The 20,978-nt window shown below is 38.4% G+C and overlaps 1 protein-coding gene across 1 annotated transcript in view; it reads right to left on the bottom strand.

Moving 5' to 3' along the window:
* Window positions 1-20,978, bottom strand: part of TENM3 (teneurin transmembrane protein 3) — a 1,412,274-nt gene that overhangs the window by 747,193 nt on the left and 644,103 nt on the right. The window contains exon 6 of the mRNA XM_042468494.1: window positions 17,034-17,192. The gene's annotated coding sequence lies outside the window, so the exon portion shown is untranslated. The remainder of the gene's footprint in view (window positions 1-17,033; window positions 17,193-20,978) is intronic.

The raw sequence follows: 20,978 nt of genomic DNA on the forward strand, positions 1-20,978 counted from the left end.
GAAAGGGGCGGGGCCAGACCGCCCCAAATTGGCGGTCTGTATCCCGCCATAGAATCTTCACTAGAGAGCTGTTAATGTTTCACCAAACTACAGATGCTGGGATTGCAAGGATGTGTTGGCATGGCATTTAAAAGTGGAATCTCAGCGCCATGATAGACTTCAGGTTTCTCACAACAAAGGTATGAGAGAGGTGCACCTTCTTTCTTTTCCTAAGGGCTCCCTTCCCCACTTTGCCTGGGGAATCATTCTGCACCCTCCATTGTGCCCCAGACCAAATGTTGCTTTATGTGATTATAAGAGTGAGGAGGCATAACCACAAGAAAATGAGAGTACTGTGCAAAAAAGGCCCCTTTTAAAAATGGATAAGGAAAAATAAATTCTCAGAAAATCTCGCTCAGTAAATTTTGGGTTAACTCCTCACATCTAAGCTATACACTACTATAACAGGCAGACTAAGCCAGCCATCACAGGCAACAGAAGTCTGATGTCATTAAAAGGCACACAATTAATTTATTATTCTTGTGCTTTTACTGTTATTGAGGGAACTGAAATGTTTGGGGCATTTCCTCCATCAGACAACAAAATACCTTGCTTTGTTCTCCTTCTCATCCCACTGAGCATGTATTTGCTGCAAACATGTTCCACTACTGTGGGTATTAGAAGGAATGACCTGGCTCGGCTCAGCTGCAGCTGTACATCTGAATTCCCTTGCTGGTATGCTTTCATGTATAGCTCCTAGGAGCTGGCACCTACTGAATGATAAATTATACTTATTTTGCAGCTGGCCTACCACAAATTCAGCATGGTTTAAAATGATCTGACATATTCCTTTTAAAAATTGCTCCTATAAAATGAGTCTCCTTGAAAAAAAAAATTGAAGATGGTTGACTGTGTTAATTCTGTGAACATATTAGATGGACAGTATACACAGCAGTTACAGCATGAACATAAAGTGTATGTATGAAATTTGGCTGGTATATGTGGGCACACTCTTATGAATTTATGTTCCCACTTCATGAAGTCCCCACCATACAGAAAAGGCTTAGTTGGCGACGATCTTATATGTGCTTCTTAATTATTTATCAAGTTTTGTCTCTTTCCTCCCCTGTATATCAATGCTTCCTAAGCTATCTGATGTAAAAGACTGACAATATCCCCTTCCCCCCATTTGCCAAGGACCGATAATCATATTTATTTCCAATGGTTACCATTATTCTTTCTTTCCTGGAAACTCTCCAGAGACAAGCAGCTAATGGGTCAAGGACCAGCATTGATCCAGGGACCACTACTTTGAGTAATAATACCTTAAATTACACACGTTGTAGTCAGGAATTGCACCCTGGTTGTGTTTTCACAAACAACCCCTATTGCTGACAGTAAATAACTGTTAAAACAATAATGGAAATAATTGTTTTTAAAAAAACCACCTGTATCTATTTTTGTATCTTCATTATAGCCTTTTGCTAAATCTACAAACTACAACAAATATTTCTACTAAATCATACAAATAGTTTTTAAAATAGGTTAAAATATTAAGAGTAAAAACAAACCAGGATCAGCAAAACAAAAGAAATCTTACCAGGAAATGGTTTCCCCCTGCCTAGGGGATATTGTCTTACTTACGAAAGGATGATTCTGATGAAAATTTGAGAACACACTAGGTACAGGTGGGGTGTACCTTGAAGAATAAAAAACAAACACCTAGTAGAACCAAAAATAACTCTATGTGCAAGCAAATGGCATGGGAAGAGATATTTACGGTTCTGTATGCCCTCTCAACTGACAGATAGATCACTAAAAACACTGTCTTCTTTAGACAGGCTTTCACTTTCAGTTCATTCTAATCTCCATTCTGCTAAATTAGAAAGATGCATTTGAAGTGTTCATGACGCTAATGCTCACTATTCAATGACTAGATTTGTACAGCTGAAATATGACCCAGTCTGGTAATAATATGACAAAATCTTGGCTTCAGATGGGGACATTGTTACTTCCTGACAGCCTGCCTGTAATCATTCCAAATAACAACCACTCACAGTAATTACAAACCAATGATAAGCTATGCTTGAATTATAACTGAGCGACAATTACTTAAGACAGCATTCCTCTAAATCAGGAATATGTTGCAAAGACAATCCATATGATTGTGTGCATGTATCACAAATTGCTTCATGGAAACTCAATAAATACAAAATCAGATGCTTTTGATCACAGTCCTGTTGCAGTTCCTGTCTGTCGCTATTTGGTGAGAACTTTCTGAAAATAGAAACTGCATTGTCTGGTTGAGAATTTCCCTAGTTGATAAATCCAACATTTTGCTCATAATAACAGTTCTGACAGTAGCTCTGCTCACAGCAAACTGCCACAGTCATTTGATTTGCTCCAATGGTGCTTGGCTGTCACAGCCTGTCATGTGGGAAGAAAGAACCAGATCTAACCCCATGTGACAGGGTTTAATCATTCCCATTACTCCTGTTGGCTGTTTAGTCCACTTTGAAGGATACAGTGTATAGTTCTAATCCAAAAAGTGTCCTTGTTTTACAAACCAGAAATGCTATACTATAGCAATGAAAGATGGGCAGTTTAACCAACATTAAGCGTATAGTTAAAGGGGATGTGGGAAGGGAGGGCAATTTTTAACACACACACACACCCCAGAGGCAATATTTTCCAGTACCTTTCTAATTGAGCAGTTTTATCATCATTAAATCGGGGGGCATTAGTTTTCAAAGAGTGCCAACGATATTCAGATTCTTTCAATAATGTGGAGGAGATATGAGAAGCAGGGACTGGATTGAGATTATTTGGTTTATTTAATCTTTAAACTTAATTTCATAGTTGAGAACTTCCCTTCCCAAATTATATTTCTCTGCAAGATCTCTGTCCAAAGCCCCAACACTCATTAAGTACCTGCACTATTAGAACACAATGTTAAAACAAAATAGAGTGACCAGCATACTGCTAAGATTACGCGGCATATTCCAACAAATCTCTGTGAGTGATTTCATATTGAAGTTAACTTTTATTATGGACAGATGACATTATAGTGCACCACAAACTAACTCCTACTAAATTAGCAGTAGTCACTCAGCAATTAATTTTATCGTCATTCAGTAGATAAGGCTAACATGCCAAGAAAAGTATCTCCCTCTCCTCCTCCAGTTAAAGCCTCATGAGCCTCCTCTGTCACTATTTTGAGGTTCCTGAGATGCATCTGATAACATGGACTGTGTCCATAAACTTTTGCTAGCAATTTCCTCTTCTCAATTAGTCTAGACTGTTCTACTGAATGTGTCTATGCCAATGGGCCCCAAACTACAGCCGTTTTCCTTTTGGATTACTGTCTCCCTTCTTTTAAGTCTTGAAATGTGGAAAATCTCATCAGAATCCACCACTTTCTTAACAGAATACTGTATCTTCATTTGTTGATACATCCTTTTGCATTGAGGATGTAAAAAAACAAAGTGATTAATTTTTATACTCCCGTGCCAAGACATGAATGCTACTTATTTTTCTTCAGGAGCTTTAATTTTTGTTATTCTTATTTTTCCATGCTTTATCTTTTAACAACCATTGCCCAACTCAATGAACTGAATTAAACCAGGTGTGTGTATGTGTGTGTGTTTAATGTGCGTGTGTGTGTGAAGGAAAGAAACCCCGCATTTTTGGTAAGAGAGTATGCAACAACACAAAGTGGATTTCTACCAGGAACATCAATATGGTTGATTCAAAAAAGGGACAGATGTACTGTCAAACTGTTCTATCACCTTCAAATAAGCAGGTTCTTCTTTCTGAGCAAAGTTAAAATCTTAAGTACAGTGGAAGAAGAGGAACAAGGTTGATTCTGGCTTCAAACTTGGCTTGTGAAACAGAATGTTATGACTGTGAGAAGTTATTTTTTTCTATTAAAAAAACAATGACACTGTTAAAACTGTGAAACAGCATGAAAAACATATGTCTATATTTTTAAAATGAAGAAACACAGAAGCCATTACGGGGGGGGGGGGGAATTGCCAGAATAGGCATAAAAAGATAAGTGTTATGCAGAGAAGAAAATGTCAGCTTTTTTTTTTTTTTTTTGGTGGTGGTGGGGAATGAGAAAATTTGCAACCCTGTTATTCAAAACATCAAAATAATTCACAGGTCTAATGAGTCAAAGTACCAGTCTTTTAACATTTGGACACATGCAAAATCTTTTCCTGAATTTTCACAGACAGTGGCCAATTTCTGCTATGCATTCTTTGGCTTTTCCCCAAGATTACATGCACTCATTTGTCTTGTCTCACAAGAAAACAATTTCTTGTTGATATACTGAATTTCTTGTTTATGGCTGGAACAGCTAAACATGGGGATTTGATAACCTTGGGGGGGGGAGCTATAGCTCCCAGAATCCTTTGGTCAGTGGGATTATTGTAGTGAGGAAAAGTAAGTATTCGGTTGGTTGTACTGTGAAGTTTATTGAACAACACTACAGTTCCTCTTAAAACATCACAAAATCAGAAAATATCCGGAGACCATCAAAGTCCTCCATGTGACCATGAATGTCAATTTATAAACAACAGAGTGCAAAAATGGGCTGGCGTCAGGCTGGATCCTCTGGAATGGCGTCCAGTCTTCTTATCGCCTCCTGGATCCACCAGAATGGAGTCCAGTGTGCCTGTCTACAGACTGGAGTTGTTGGCCTGCATTATCTAAACAGGACAATGCCAGACCAGGGGAGGCCCATGTGTACAGACCCAAGAAAACAATGAGAGGTTTTTGTCCTTCCACATATCTGGAATTTTTGTGTTCACTTCATATCTAAATACTTTGAAACTTTGAACTTTCATTTGAGGTTTTAAAATAGAGGTTAGGCTACCTCTCAGTGATGATTCTAGTAGTGGATTCCTGTACAGCTGCAGATTGCGTTAGATGGTCCATGGGCTCTTTTCCACCTCTATGATTCTATGAAAGCACCAGAAACCTCTATGCTGGAATGCTCTCCTATTCTTCTATTCATATTTTGTCCACCAACTCACCATGATCAGGCAATTAGTAAAGAAGATAAAGATGAAATGATCATGAAATATTCAACAAATAACTGACATGAAAGAAGCATCCCAAGTGACATGATGCATATTAACCCTGGGTTTGCCCATATATTATTCTCTTCATAAGGAAATGCCATAGCAAACACTTTCTGTATGGCAAATGATCATCGTTTGTGGCTTCATGTTTACAGTAGCCTAACCTTGACAGAGATGAGCCACTAGCATTTGTGAGGAGGGAGACAAGAGTTTGATCAGGAAGTCAAATCTAAAGGATCAAACCAGGAATTAAAGGTAGAAAACAAATAAAATAACAAGAAATTAATTCACCAGTAAATTCTCACTCCAAACAGGAAGGTCCTAATTGTTCTTCATGTCTAGGAGCTAGTCTACAAGGAGTGTGTTGTTCAAATTGTTGATTTTCACACACTCACATTAATGGTTATTTGTCTTCACTTTCCTGTGCAAATTTGGATCTTTTCACATTTATTCACATTCTCAATGCCAAAAATGTGCAGCTATTCTTATCCATCCAAAACAGATGGGCAGCCACATGTATGATAATGTGCATTTCTTCAAATTTCCCTGGATATTCTGGTAAATACTGCAAAGTCTTTTTCTATGGAGTTTAAGCAGCCCCCCGCCCCCTCAAGTCCAAACTCCTATGAATATCATGTGGCTAAATGACATTCTATTAAACTAGAATGGAGAGTATTTGAATCATGTAGGCAAGTCCTAGGAAAGCTGAGTGATGTCTCTGGATGGGATGTGGTAAATCAGAGCCAGATAATATTTTACTGCTCTAGAAGATGCTTCAAACAGTAGCCCTGGCAGTCCTTTATGCAAAAACTCTTGCAGGAAGAGTTGAGGGTTTTGTCTTGGTCCTAGGTTCTGCATTGAAGACCAGTCTTCTCTACACCAGTTAATGTCACAGGCACTTGATTCCCACAGGCACTTACTTGAATTCATAATTTACTAGTATAAATGCATAGGATCACCCTGTAAGAGACTGTCCATATCAAGGTGGCAATGCATGGCTACTGAACTCTCCACAGTGGCTTCACTTTACACTACTCTACTCATGTTAATTATCCCCAAGGAATGAAAGCAGATTGATCGTGCAGCTGTCAATGATTCACATCATGTACTGTCAGTAAAACAGATGGGATCATTACTATTCAAAACCATTCATTGATATTACATTTAAATACAAATTACTGACCTAAGACCTCAAAAATGTGGGAAATGTCTATATTGTACCCTGGCTTTTCCACCTTCTATCATGTTAGAACAAACCCAAGGTGGCTGTAAGAGTTCTGACACTGTGCCAAAAGCTGCACTTCTACTACAATGCATTTTTGTTGCAAGGTTAGAAAAAACCAGTGATCGTGCGGAACACAAAGATACAGTATTCTTTCTCTACTCCTGGATAGATCTGGGATTAACCATTTTAAAAGACTTTTGTTTACATAGTTGAATTACAGTAGCTGTGACAGATGGTGCTGCTTGTTCATGTCTAATTTTAGAACAAACTTCTACCACCATGCAGTAGTCAGGGGTAGAATAACTGGGTGGCAAAGGAGGCAGTGTGAGAAATGTATTAAACAAGCTGCAAGCTTGTTTTTATTCTTGTAGTTGCTGGTGCTACGTAACCAGCTCTCTCATTCATATGAAATAATTATGGTAATATGCACTTGCTACTTAATACAATATATATCTACACTGGAATTATTATTTTTCTTCTGGTGCCAGGTGTCAAAGGGCCATTTATACATTTGTGATTTTATTCCATATTTGTTTAAAGATGATGATGATGATGATGATGATGATGATATGCTTTTTAAAAGTTGTATTTGGAAAAAACACATACAAATATTGCTTTTTATTTGTCCGTCTCTACGAGTACACAACCTAATAAGACCCAGCAGCAAAACCATACAGCATGTACACTCACTGAAGGTGAAATATTCCTTTCTTGGGATAGAATGATGTATTTCATTTGGCTTTTTTCATGGTGTTTATAATGCTGGAGGCAATATGAAGCAAGCGTAACTAGAAGCCATTGATTTTCCATAAGAAAATAGCTGGAGAGAAAAGGGTTAAGAATCTTCTTTGCTTCTGTTTTGAACCACAGCCTTAGTGGGTACACTGTGTATCAAAAAGTCTAAAAATGCTACTGCCCTGCACCATCCAACGTTGGCTGGTAAGAAGGTTGACACTTCTGCACCCAGTCCTGGGAAAGGTTAGAGGGTGGCCATGCATGAAAAGTAAGGGCTACACACAGAGATAGGGAAGGGATGGGCTACTGGTTTTGACACAAGCTCATCCTCTCTTGCTTCATTGTGGGAAGAATGGCCCCTGGTTCATGAAATGAGGTTTGTTTACATTTTTTGTCTAGATGGGCCATTGGTTGGAGTATCGAGTCATCTTGTCTGCCTCCCTCTACACGTCTACTAGCTTTGAATGGTGCTATTTAGGACTGCATGGCTACTTTGTTGGATGCTGAAATGTGAGATTCCCTTTGGAGTAGGTTTCTATTTTGGTGAATCAGGAGGAAGAGGGTACTCCAGTGAAAGGCCATTTGGGGAAAAAAGGAATACTTTATACCTGTCATGATTACAAGGGGTGGCTACAAAGGGGTGGGGGGGTGGGCAGTAGCTTCACATTATACATAAAAAAGCCTGTATGGAAGTGATGCAGATATGCTCTCCTTGACCTTTTAATCTGTGGCTTTAAGACTAGGGATAGTGCTAAACTTTGCTCCTGAGCTAGGGAGCTTACACAGCAAGTTGATAAGGAGTGTGTAATATCTCTTCTTGAGCATCCTAAGAATTCATACTGAAAAGTGTATTAAAGTTTCACTGTGCAGGTCGTCCTTTGTAATCAATTCCAATGTGAAACTCCATTTAAATCTGATAATTAACCCCCATCTGTTATTTGTTGGGTGAAAAAGTGTAATGCAGCAATTAATAATTTAACCATTCCACTCTCTGTAATGGCATATAATCATGTTTATATGAACCTGAACCATAAGAAGGACCTTCTCAGTGGTGGTGCTTTATATTTCAAATTCCTTCTCCTCCCACTATATTAAGTTGCCAGACACAATAGTGTTATGCTTTGGGTTAAAGATAAAACAGTGCCTGTAAAAATGGTGTAAAGCAAGCAGTTTGAACCAATGATTTCTATTTTAATAACTAATTAAGTAAGATTCTTGGCATCTACTGAGTAAATTTGTATCTGTAGTTTGATTTAATTAATATTTAATGAATTTGTACACCTCTCCTGAATTTTGACAAGTATGTCAATATTTGTAAATATTTTAAACCAATGAACACATACATAATAATGTGTCAGCCATGTCAACCACATATTTAGCTACTGTACAACTAATTGTGAGTCTCAGGTAAAGCTGATCAACTGAATCAACTGCTGCCTGGAAAGACAATGCTTTTGTAAGAACAGACCCATTAAATGAATGAAATTCTCCTATGTGTTAACTAACCAATGTCTCATTGATTAAATGTGTTCATTCAAGTTGGGACTTGCAATTATGTTTTCAATTAGTTTTTGTGTAACCATAAAATATTGGGATTTTAACCTTCAAATTTGGGCAATTATCATTATTAAGCAGCCAATTAAAAAATATAACATTATGATGGGAATAAATCTATGGATTCAGAATTGTTGTTGTTAACTGCTCTTGAGCTGACCTCGACTCATGGCAACCCTGTGGATGAGACATCTCCAAGACTCTATCCTCCACTGCTCTGCTCAAGTCCTGCAAAGTCATGCTCATGTCCTCCCTAAGTGAGTCCAACCATCTGCTGTGCAGTCTTTTTCTCTTTCTGCTGCTTTCCAACTTCCTCAGGATTATTGTTTTTTGTAATGAGTCATGCCTTCTCATGATATGACTAAAGTCTGATAGCCTCAATCATCTTGGCTACTAGGCTAGATCTGTTCAAAGCCCCATTTGTTTGTCTTTTTGACTCTCCCAAGTATACTCTTGTCCAGCACCACATCTCAAATCTCAAATCATACATAGTGATTGGGAATACCATTGCTAGGATGATTCTAACTTTAGTGCTCAGATCTTTACTCTTTAGGTTCTTCTCTAGCTCTTTCATGGCTGCTCATTGCCATTCCTAGTCTTCTTCTTATCTTTTGACTACAGTCAAGAGATAAGAGATGAAAATAAAGAGAAATTAAGAGAATGCTTTATTTCAATTTCCTCATTGTCTAAATTTATGTAGGCCCTCCATGGTCACTATCTTCATTTTCATTATCTTAACAGCAAGCCTGCCTTTGAATGCAGAATATCTGCCTTTATTCATTTGGGGTAGTAAGCTCTGGTGATTTGCAGAAATTGTGGCACCATTGAAAGGCAGCTAGGAAAACCCTCCCAATTATCTTTGGAATTAATAACAAAGCAAAGTGGGCAGACATCCATTTCATCTATACATCTTAGAACTTGCCACACATGGTGACTGATATGAATCTTAGGAAATAAATCATAGCAGCCATCTTTATCATTGACTCTGATTTCATCACTGAAGTTTTATATTTCCATAGTGTGAGTGGCAGCAGGAAATGGTTTTCAAATTTTTCTTGGCAGATAGGAAAAAAAACTGCCTAGTTATTAAATTAGCATGGAACTATTTTTAGTTTCAATATCCAAATCCTTTCCTTTCTTCTTTTGTTAGAAGATATGTCAGAGCAAATCAAATCTTAAACACATTCCTATTTTGGAAGGAAAGCATATACTATAGGCATTTTATTATCAATAGAACTCCCTAACTTTATTTAATAGAGTGTTTCTTGGTCACGATAGAAACTCTATAGATGCATAGTTTAAAACAGCTGTTGCCAAATATTCTGAAGCAGAAAGAGAGGTAAGTAACAGGCAGATTTAAAACATGTAAAATAAATGTTTATCTATCTATATATCAAATTTGAATTTCACCCAACTTTGATGTGGCAGGCATGTTTTCTGCACACTTTGTTTCCTGCAAGTGCATTAGGTGAAGAGATAACAATCCTTCAAGCTTCAGGGCTAAATGGAAATTTACCCAGCTTCTCCAGTTCTGGGGAGAAAGAGGAGATCAATCTCAAGATGCTGAAAAGATGGTCTTATATTAGCTAAAAGGCATTTTGGCTTTTTAACTAATAAAAGCCCATCTTTTCAGCATCCTGAGACATGTCTCTTTATTCTCATGAAAATCTCACTGGCCGCTACCCAGTTTGTTTGTTTGTTTGTTTTTATTTTGTCTGTCCTAGACCAACTACTACAAGAGATGGGTAGGTTCTCCAGAGCTCTTCAACTAAAAGCTGTTCAACTTCTTCCTTTCTCCTTTGTAAAACAGCAACTACATGCAAAACAAAACAAAACAAAACAAAAAAACCAGTAGCACTTAGGATTCCTGGATGTGGAGAGTAACCACTTTGTTTAACCATAAGTGGAAACATGAGTTTCAGCTTGTTTGCATGACTGTTTCTGTTCTGCAAGGATGGGGATTTAAAGGAGAAAATAAATATGTGGCATTTCTTAATCCAGCAAGATTTGTTTGCTTTCATCGCCCCTCCACACTCTGCTCATTTCTTCATGAGGTTGCAAAAACCATGGGAAGTCACAGAGATAGTGGTTATGGTTTTGAGCCTGTTATGGTAGCACCACTAGACTTGGGTTCTTTCCCAGCATGATGTAATAATTGTCCCCAGTTGCAATTACAGCAGCTCCTCCATATCCATGGATTCTTTAGCCATGGGTTCAACTATCCACAGCTTGAAATTTTTTTTTTAAATTCCAAAAGCAAACCTTAATTTTGCCATTTTATATAAAGTGACACAATTTTCCTATGCCACTATATTTAATGGGGCTTTAGTGGTAGGATTTGAACCAAACCCCAGCAGATGCCATGGGCCCACTGTATGTCGCTCTGGTTAAGATCATTTATGAAGACTCTTCTTTGGTGAAGCAATTCTGGAGTAATCAATTGCTTCATTCTTCCCCACCATAATAAAATTCCTAATCTTTCATCAGCAATTTGATCCATTTGTTTCATTCATCATCCATTTTTGTACAAACTACCCAATGCACTCTGTAAAAATAAACACGTATATGACATTTTGTTCAGCATACAGTTGTTACAAAATGTATTCTGAGCCAAACACGCACTCTGTAAGCTAATTTCAGATAGGCAGGCTCCTTGTCCTCTCAGCCTAGTTTTTTCCTGTTGTAGATAGGTTATGTAGTCCAGGATATATATGCTACTAGGTGCAGGAAGGCTTTCTTACTGCTTTATCATATGAGAGGGGGAAAAAAAGCCAAAACAGAGCAAGAGAAAATCACGATTTCCTTTGTGCCTCTTCACATGACGTCATGGCATTTTCGTTCTCTTCCTTAGGGAAATAATTGTAAAAGTGTGTCTATTACCACACTGGAAAAATCCATTCAACAAAATGGACACTTTTATGACATGGGAAGAGAACAGAAGTAGTATGACTGCTCAGAAAGCTGCCACTCTTCCACTCCATTTCAGCTTTCTTTTCGCATGTGGTAAGGCAGTTAGTCTGTTATGGCTATATAAGACAACTGTATGGTGTCCATATGCATTGGACCTACAGACAAAAAATTTAAGAGTGTTTTCTTTAGGGCCACCCTTTCATTATGCCCAGCACCACAGGCCAAATTCAACTCTGCTTAAGGCTGAGGTTAATAACATCAGCCTTCAAGGGCTTCTTCAAGGCCAAAGGATTCTGTCTCTGTTCATCCCATGCTTTTCCCCCTGACTGTAAACTATACTTCCCAATTGCTTTGCAAAATCCTGCTCCAAACACAAAAATGTGAAATATTTGGTATCAAACAACAAATGTAATCTGACTGATTTGAAGCCTTTTCCTACATGATCAAATTGTCACATATGTCCACAAGTATACTTAAGCCCTAGGAAAATTCTATGAAACAAAACAAGCTTTGTTAACTGGTAGTAAGGGGCAATTTATATCAACTGGTTATCACAATTTGAAGTGATGGTATGTAGCATACCTGGTGCTTTTTCCATTGTTAGCTCCATCTGAGTAGAAGGAGACAAAACTATACCAACTGAAAACTTTTTCAAAATGATTGCCCCTATTTGAAGTTTTAGTGTCTTCAGGGCTCAGTAGCAGATAAAGCCAGTAGGAGCATTCTCTTTCCTGCTGTTCAGTTCTCTCCCCATTGACATCCCCTTTGATGCTGCCAGAAAGAGAGATTTTTAAAATGCAGGTTTTTAAAACAACTTACTTTTCTGTATGACCTGAGATGAATTTTAAGGGGTTTACAAATGAGAAGCCTTCAAAGAGGTGAGTGAGTGATCAGTGAGGAATGTGGCTGCATAGGAAAACATAACATTCATAAATATTTCTTTTCATCCTTAATTTCCAAAGATAAAGCAAACTTTTAAAAATAATTACAATATTGTATTTCAAAAATTAAATGACAGGGTAATAATTTATGCCTCCTCTGCTGAATGGCACTTGGCCTTTGGTCCCATGCTTAACAATACTCTGAACAAGAATTATTAGATAGTAATTCACACCCTGTCATGTCATATTGGCTAATTAAAGCAAGCCCCTTCTCAACATGACAAGCAATTGGACAGTTAGTATAATAGATTGTTATCTGGCTGGACATAATTCACCTTTACAGCTTATTTTTCTTTTGCATATCTATGTTGCTTACTTTGTGAGCAACACCTGATCTGTTTTCTGGCCTATAATCTAGACATCACCTACTCAAAGCAACCTACATGAAAATTTCTTTCACATTCTTGATGGCTTCCAAGTGATTACTTTGAAGTAAATTGTTTAGCAAACTGAAAGTGCAACTTGAAATTTACTTGGAATTGTATAATTTGAACTTTCTTTACTAAGAAGCATAGCTTAAGGTGATCTGAAATCATGATCTTGGATTATCCACAGTAGCTCTTAATGTGTTGCAGTGGTAATGTTTCTTACATTTTAGAATTCATTGTATTTTCAATAGTTATTCAGAAGCTATAGAAAAAAGAACAATTATTTAGTTGGAATCAAATCAAAAACGCTCTTTGAAATCAAAACTCTCTGTATATGTAGCTGAAAACTGAAGTCCTAGAGAAGTGGCTGAAAATATCCCCTACTGGCAGACAGGATTATGGTGTTATGTGTGATCACTGTTGTTGTTAAGTACCCTTCAGTCATCCCGTGTAAATGAGACATCTTTAAGCCTCCCTATCCTCCATTACTCTGCATAAGTCTTGTAGATTTATGCCAGGGACCTCCCTAATTGAGTCTAACCATCTGGCATGCAGTCTTCCTCTTTTTCCACTGCCCTCTACTTTTCCTAGCATTATTGTCTTTTCCAGTGAGTCATGCCTTCTCATGATATGGCCAAAGTACAACAGCCTCAGTTTAATCATCTTGGGCGCGTTAGAAACGGCCATAAGGGACGTCCCAAGCCTAATACGTCCTGAGGACGTACAAGATGGCGGCGCCCCATCTACATGGGGGCTGCCATGATGGCGTCACAAACGCACTGCCTCCAAACGAGGTGGCGTGGACGTGACGCCGTCATGCCGCACGAGGGCACTTAGTGCGCCCTTTCGTAGGAGCAGGAAGGAGCTCCAAAATGGAGCTCCTTCCTGGTCTTGTGTCGCTGGGCGCAGCCTTTAGATGGCTGCGCCCAGCGACGCAAGGGAGAAAAGGGCCAAGCGGGCCCTTTCTCCTCCCTCCCGCTGCCGTGGGGTGTCCTTGGGGCTTGAAGCCCCAAGGACACCCCTTTCCAGGCCTCAGGGAAGGGGCCTTTTGCCACTTCCCCGTGGCCTGGAAAGCGGCGGATCGGGGCCTCAGCGGCTGCCGCTCTGGCCACTGAGGCCCTGATCCGGCAGTGAAAGGGGCGGGTGCAGGCCGCCACTTTTCGGCTGTCTGTAACGCGCCTTGGTTTCCAAATCTGTTCAAAGACCCATTTGTTTGCCTTTTTGATCACCCACAATATCCTCAGCACTCTTCTCTAGAACCACATCTCAAATGAGTTGATTTTCCTCTTATCTGCTTTCTTCACTGTCCAGCTCTTGCATCTGTACATGGTGCTGAGGAATACAATGGCTTGGATGATTCTAACTGTAGTGTTCAGTTGTATATCTTTTCTCTTTATGATCTTGTCTATTGTCATGCCCAGCCTGGAAGATGGCTTGGAGGACTCAGAGGATGAGCTAGAGCCTCTGGGATCCGAATCTATAATGGAGGAGCCAGAGCCCCAGGGGCTTGAACCTGTAATGGAGGAGCCAGAGGCTGGCCCTAGTTCTGCTGGAGCAGAGTCTATGGCCCCTCCAGAGGTTCAGCAGTCAAGTTTGCCTGGTGCCGAGGCTGTGGACATGGAGGAGGATCTGGGCAGTGTGCCTACCTTCAATGAGCGTCGAGCACATCTATTTCCTAAACAGCTGCACTTCTCATTCCCAGTCTTCTGGTTTCCTGATTACAGACTCTATTCCATGTTTGATCCAAGGTACAGGAACTATTTAACTATTTCAATTTCCATATTATCTTGGGTGAATTCATGCAATTTCTCTGTGGCCATTCCTTTTTCTTTATGTTCAGCATTAAGTCTGCCTTTACACTTTCGTCTTTTACCTTCCTTAGTAATTGGAAGGTAACTGCTAGTAATATGGTGTCATCTGCATATCTGAAATTGTTGATGTTTCTTTCTCTTATCTTCAGTCCTGTATTAAGCCCATTCAATATGAGCCCGCAAAGAGAGCTATCTATATCCCTAGACTGAGTAGATTAGTAGCTTTCAACCTTTAGCATTCCTAGATATTTTGGATCCTTTAGAATCCTTCACTACTGGTCATGCTGGATGGGGTATCTTCTGAGAGTTAAAGTACAACTCTTTGGGGGCAAGGGCAAGGTTGAGGACCACTGGTTTAGAAAATATGGTATGATATTCTCAGCTATCAGTTTTGAGATTACAGAGCCCAATCTGTGTAACAAAGTAAGAGCTAGATTGCCTAGGATTTTATAGTGAAGGACAAGGCTAAAGGCAAACAGGACCAAATACAAGAGACACAGATGCTTCAGAACATTATTTTATGGCCATAACTTTTCAAATTATATGCTAAGCAAACCTGACTCTGCATCTGGAATAAATTGGGCAAACTGCACGAGCACTTTGATTCTTCCCTGTTTGGCAGTTCTAAAAATGCACACCCAATTTTTGTATTAATAACACCCACGCCCACCTCACACTTCTAGGAAATTACAAACCCATAAATGGAAGGCTATAAAAACAGCAGGTCAAAGTGCCCAACTGGCACTGAAACTCTACCAGTTAGAAATGCTTATCACTAAGAATGTAACATAAAGCACTGGGAAAAATTTTAGTGAATGAAAAGAAATGTCAAAACAGAGTAAAACAAAACCTCCTTTTAAGATGATCTTAAGTTATTTAGACAAAGGCACAAAACTGGACAAATGCCATTTTCCCAGACCAAACTGATTATCTTTATTGCTAGAGCTGTTGCTTAAGCCACAGAGAACGTTTTAAGTAGGCATGTTTTGGATTCCATCTATTTTCCTCCTTGATTGCTTCCAGCCCTCACCACACTCCCTTTACAATTCTTCTTTTCTACCAACTATTGCCTTGATATAACCCAGCTCCCTCCAACATATCTTTCTAACCACTCTGTTCCAGCTGGTATCTTTCTCTTAAAATATGTAATGATTTCATCCTCACTGTGTTGCTCTGTAAACCTAATATCAGGGAAACCGTCTAGTTAAATTTAATGAATGCAGGCCAAACATTATTTAAACAACATTAAACAACATTATTTAAACTACAAGAAGATCAAAGTTTACTATAAAATTGGGCAGTTGGTCCAAAAGTAAAAGGGAGAGCATTATGCAAGTATGCTTTATAGATGTTTCTAGCAATTCATCCTTGGGTCGTTCTTGAATTATTCAGCAGTAAGATTTTATATAATACCAAAGTATCTATCCTAAAAAGAACTGAACAAAGGTAGAAAACTAGGTGCATAGCGCATTCCCAAATTCATTTCCTGTTGATAGCAAGGTGCCAAGGAATCTTATGTGCTAGGGAATATCTTCTGCAAATGTACTAAGTGATTGTAGAATCTACTGTTATTATTCCTCCCTCCAAGTCAAGCCTTAACTTTAGGGCATTCTGTAGGCTTTTCTTCTCCTCAAGGAAGTCTACTCTGCATTAGAAGTTGGCTGACTAGCTGAGGATGTGAAGGGATAGTTTAACTATAAACTAGAGGACTCTCTGAGATTTACTTTACACTTCTCAAAATTTTCTGTTAAGCATCTTGTTTAGCCCATAAAGAAGGCTCAAAGAGGTAAAACATCTCTGTTTCAGATAACCCATTAATTGAGAACTGCTCAATGAGTTTGGAAGGGCCAGATTCCAATTTGACCTACTTTTGCCCACAATAACATAGTTCTTGTCTGTGGCCAAGAGGCTGGGGCCTTATCATCCTAGCTATGTTTTCTGCCACATAGCAGCACCTGTACCAGTTCAACTTTATGGCAAGATGACTTCCAAAAGGCAAGAAATGTGTTTAATTCCTCATTTAATTCATGACATTAAGCATAACCTGAGGCAAATGACATGGCCTCTGAACTCTGAGAGAAGTGAACTGTGGCAAGGCTAGTTTATAACCCCACCTACAAAGCTGAAATGTTCCTATTATAATCCAAGACAACTGACAATTACCCAACGTTACCAAATGATTATTTGCATAAAGTTATTGATTTGTAATCTTTTTGCTACTGGCAGTCATACTGTGTATGGTTAGTAAATGGCTATAATAAATGTTAACATTTTTTTAAGGAAATGCCAAGACTACTTCTCAAAATGAAGAGAAAAATTTGTCTCTATGCTAACATATGCTCAGTAATCTGGAAAGATTTTCCCCCAAAGGGAAAACATACAGGCATACAGACATAATGTTTTATGCTGGTCTGCTCACTTACCTTCTCTGATGAGTTGGTTGTGAAAGGACTGCATAGATGCAAAGCTCAATTAGTGTAATTTATGTATCCTTGGATGTCAATCACTGCTGTTGAGAGGTGGGACTTGCAGGGACCCTGTGCATTAATTAAGAGCTCATCTCTGCAGAGTTATCTTTCCACCTAAGGACCAAAAAGAAAGTTTTAATTAGATTCAAAAAGACAGCGTGTCACCAGCGAAAATAAGAAAATTCTTTAGCTGAAAGTTCAAGAAGGAGGTGAAATAGGACATTATTAATACAAGTACCATGTTAACGCCATGAATCTCTTGTTCGTATTTCACTAAAAAGCAACTTCCTTGTATAAAGTTAATTTCGCATGGAAGAATCTGCATCTCAGTTCTATGGAGGTGGAACATGGACAAAACTCATGTTTTCACTGGCAAGCCTAATACCAACTTTATTATTGGGCCCCTGTCTAATTACTGATGCTGAGCTGATGTTGACTGAGTGCAATTACACTGCTTTAGTTCCATGGTGTCTCTCTGATGGCCCGCTTTTCCTTTCAGTGCTACCCTGAGGCTGAATATGCAATGGGCAAAACAATGCAAACTCAGCACAGGCAAGTACATAGGTTCGCACAACACTTCCCTTTCCTTCACTGAGTGATATATGAAATGTGTAATTGCTGGCTGGCCCTCAAAATCCTAGTGCTCAAGAGAGGGTTGGAAACTATCTGGGCTCACTAGTGTCAGCTGCTTCAGAGACGCCTGTCTCTTCGAATGGCCTGGGTGAGGGCTATCAGCTCTTCTGCTTAGGATTCACTTGGGAGATGATCCCTAAATAATTGATTATAACATTTATAAACTGAAGGAGGCAAAACAAATTTTAAAAGCTGGTCCAGACTTTAGAAAATAAACATGTCAGCTAATGGCTCATATGTAGCAAAAGGGGTGGGGAGGAGGCTTTAAAAAAATTGGAAATGCAAGAATAAATTAGTTTGTCAGTGAAGAAATAAACGAGGACATTAAAAACCTTAAAAACAAGAAAAGAAGGAAGACTCAAAATCAGGAATTGAAAAAAAAAAGAAATAAAATAAAAAATAGTATTTCATCTCTAAAATATTGCAGGAATCAAATCTAAAAGTGTGATCTTTACATGACATAATGAATAATGATTATAAAGACCATTTTTATCAGGGGGACATAGCACAAAAGAAAGATGCACTAGAATTTGGAAAAGATTAACTAGTTATCCTAAAACAACCAAGAATGTGTTCTTCATTGATATTGCATTTTACAGTTATGCTATTTAAAAAACAAGCATGATTCCAGAAACAGCCATTATATGTGCTATACATTTACTTCCTAACTAGTGTACATATGATAAACTGAGTAACAGCTGCAAAGGTGACAAAACAAATTCCAGGTTTTACAGGTACTCAGTGAGAATTCTGTTCTCAGGTTTTGGTCCTCCAGATATTCTGGATGTTAGTTCCAAGAAGCCTTAGGCAGTAGGGCCAATGGTAAGGAAAACCAGGAGTCATGGCCAAAAACATCAGACAGGTCAAAGGTGAAAACAACTGAAACAAAATAGTAAGGTATTGGATATATGTGTGCATGTGGAATGGAATTAATAAGATATCTTTTCTCCATCCTCATAACCACCATTATTCCTCTTGTGAAGAAACAAACTTTATTCTGCCTTTTCTCTGTCTTATGCCTAGTAATCCTATAGCTGTTTTGAAACTAGTCTTATGCAGGGTGTGGCCAGAGATGTCAACACTTTGTCATTTTTTGTAGGTTTATTAATTTTTTTAAAAGTAAAGAAACAATTTTTTCCCAAATGGTTTGATTTGTAGCCTATATGGTGTGCTTGGTCTTTAGGATTAAAAACATTTTACTCACAAAGCAATCTTCTATTTGGCTTTGTGTAGCTACCAAAAAAAAAAGTTTCCTTACAAATGTATTGCTGGTCTTGTGTATATCAGCTAGATTGTTGTGTTTGTCATACTTTGAGCTGACAAGTTGAAATAACTTCAGTGAATATGTTGTAAGTGTGACTAAATGTACATCCAGTCCAATATGTTTTATTATGTGAAGTATTTATGGTTTTGTTACAAGAAAATTAATTTTATTCAGTTTTTGGCTGTTGTTTTATGAATTGTGTTTTTCTATAGATGCAACTTGTTTTGAATGCCTCAGGAATAAATTTGGTTCTTCTTGGATTAATAGACCAATCTCTGGGTCTATTGGATTTTTGTGGTTCTTGGTTCCCCTTACCTACCAAATTATTTAGGTCACACAGCAGACAAATGGCCTTCATTTAAGTGGAGATGATAACACACTGTTGAGGTGAATGATGATATCACTGTGAAACGTATTCTATCATCTTCTTCCTGATTTAGAGACAGACAGACTGTGTGATAATAGCTTGGGGAGTAAGACCTTCAGCTTTTCCATGACATTGATTGCCACCATATCCCTTCTAATTATGTTGTTAAATTCTGAAACAAAGAGTCTCAAAATATATCATGATATCCCTAATTAATTCCACACTGAATTCAGACTCCTGAAACATAAGGACTGCTTGAAAACGTCTTGCATTCTGTTATTCTTCTTTCCTGTCACCCTTTCTTTTTCCTGTTCACATTGTGGCATGGAGTATAGACAAACTGTCATGTGTTTCCTAAGAAAAGGAAGCACCAGAGGTGTCAACTAATAGAATATCCTTGAGTTCAGTGTTCTCACATACCATTATCCCAAACAAATAAAGTAAACATAAAACTAAAAAAACTACTTATTTTTGACTTGCCAGCTGTTTTGTCCATGATCACATATGTTTTATCCTGTCGATGTTCTATGTCTCTAAAGACTAAGCAACTCATGCTTGGTTACAGGTCAACCTAAAACATTCTAGTTCTTAAGATAAAGGACTAAATGGTACCTTATACTTTGTAGCTTCCACTACAGGGTAACTGCATAAATTAGTATTGAAATATTGGTCATTTGACATCAACAGTTCTGTCCAACACTCATTTATGGGCAGGGGACTCAAGAGGAATGGTTTCTAGCATCTGCCACTTCAGGTATCTGCCTCACTCTGTAGAATGATAGAACTGGCCCTCTTTGGTTATGAGGGCATCCCACAGTAATGTGGACAGAGCTATTGGAATCAGAATTCTAGATGGATGGCGAAGGAAATCAGATACCAACTTTATATTAGAAATCAGTGTGTTATTATCTTATGCTGGATAATACAACATAAGACTTTTCTGAGGGTACACCTTCTGTCCAGACTTTTCAAGGCTCATATTCACAAGTGATTCTTGACATAGCCACAAATTTAAAAGAAAGGGCAACATTTTGTTTATCATTACTTCTCAATTTTGAGCACAATTGCCATGTATCAAGTGACAACAGGGTTTAGCAAGCAGGTTGGAAAATCTGGCAACTTCAATGGCTTCAACTGTTCTTTAGCTGATTTTGTCCAAGAACAAGTTATTTTGAAATCAGAGTGTTTCTGAATAATGCATAATGAAGGTGGATGAGTCATATCAGTGGTCTTCAGGGCCAAATTCCTGTGGACTCTCATATTCATGGGCATTTGGCTCCTACAAGCCAGTGCTGCACATGAAATCTGAAAGGCATCGGCCAATCTGTGTAGTAAGCTGCATAGAGAAAAACAATGTAATGGAAGCCAACCTGGCAGCAACTCCCAGATGCTTATGGACTAAAATACAGGAGCCATGGGCCTTCTTCCATATTGTTTACTGGAATAAAGAGAACTGGCTATCATGTACATTACTGGGCACATGCCATGCTCAGGAAATAATAAGGACAAAGAACAAAGAGCGATCTTCCTGAAATGTTTTTGTATACAATATCCTGTACAATATCCTGTTTTCCTCTTCTCTTCTACTTGTGATTTGCTTTGGACAGTGATGCCACAAGCAGTGTTTCATTTAAGA

Source organism: Sceloporus undulatus, chromosome 5 (assembly GCF_019175285.1).
Source record: "Sceloporus undulatus isolate JIND9_A2432 ecotype Alabama chromosome 5, SceUnd_v1.1, whole genome shotgun sequence".
Classification (NCBI taxonomy): Eukaryota; Metazoa; Chordata; class Lepidosauria; order Squamata; family Phrynosomatidae; genus Sceloporus; species Sceloporus undulatus.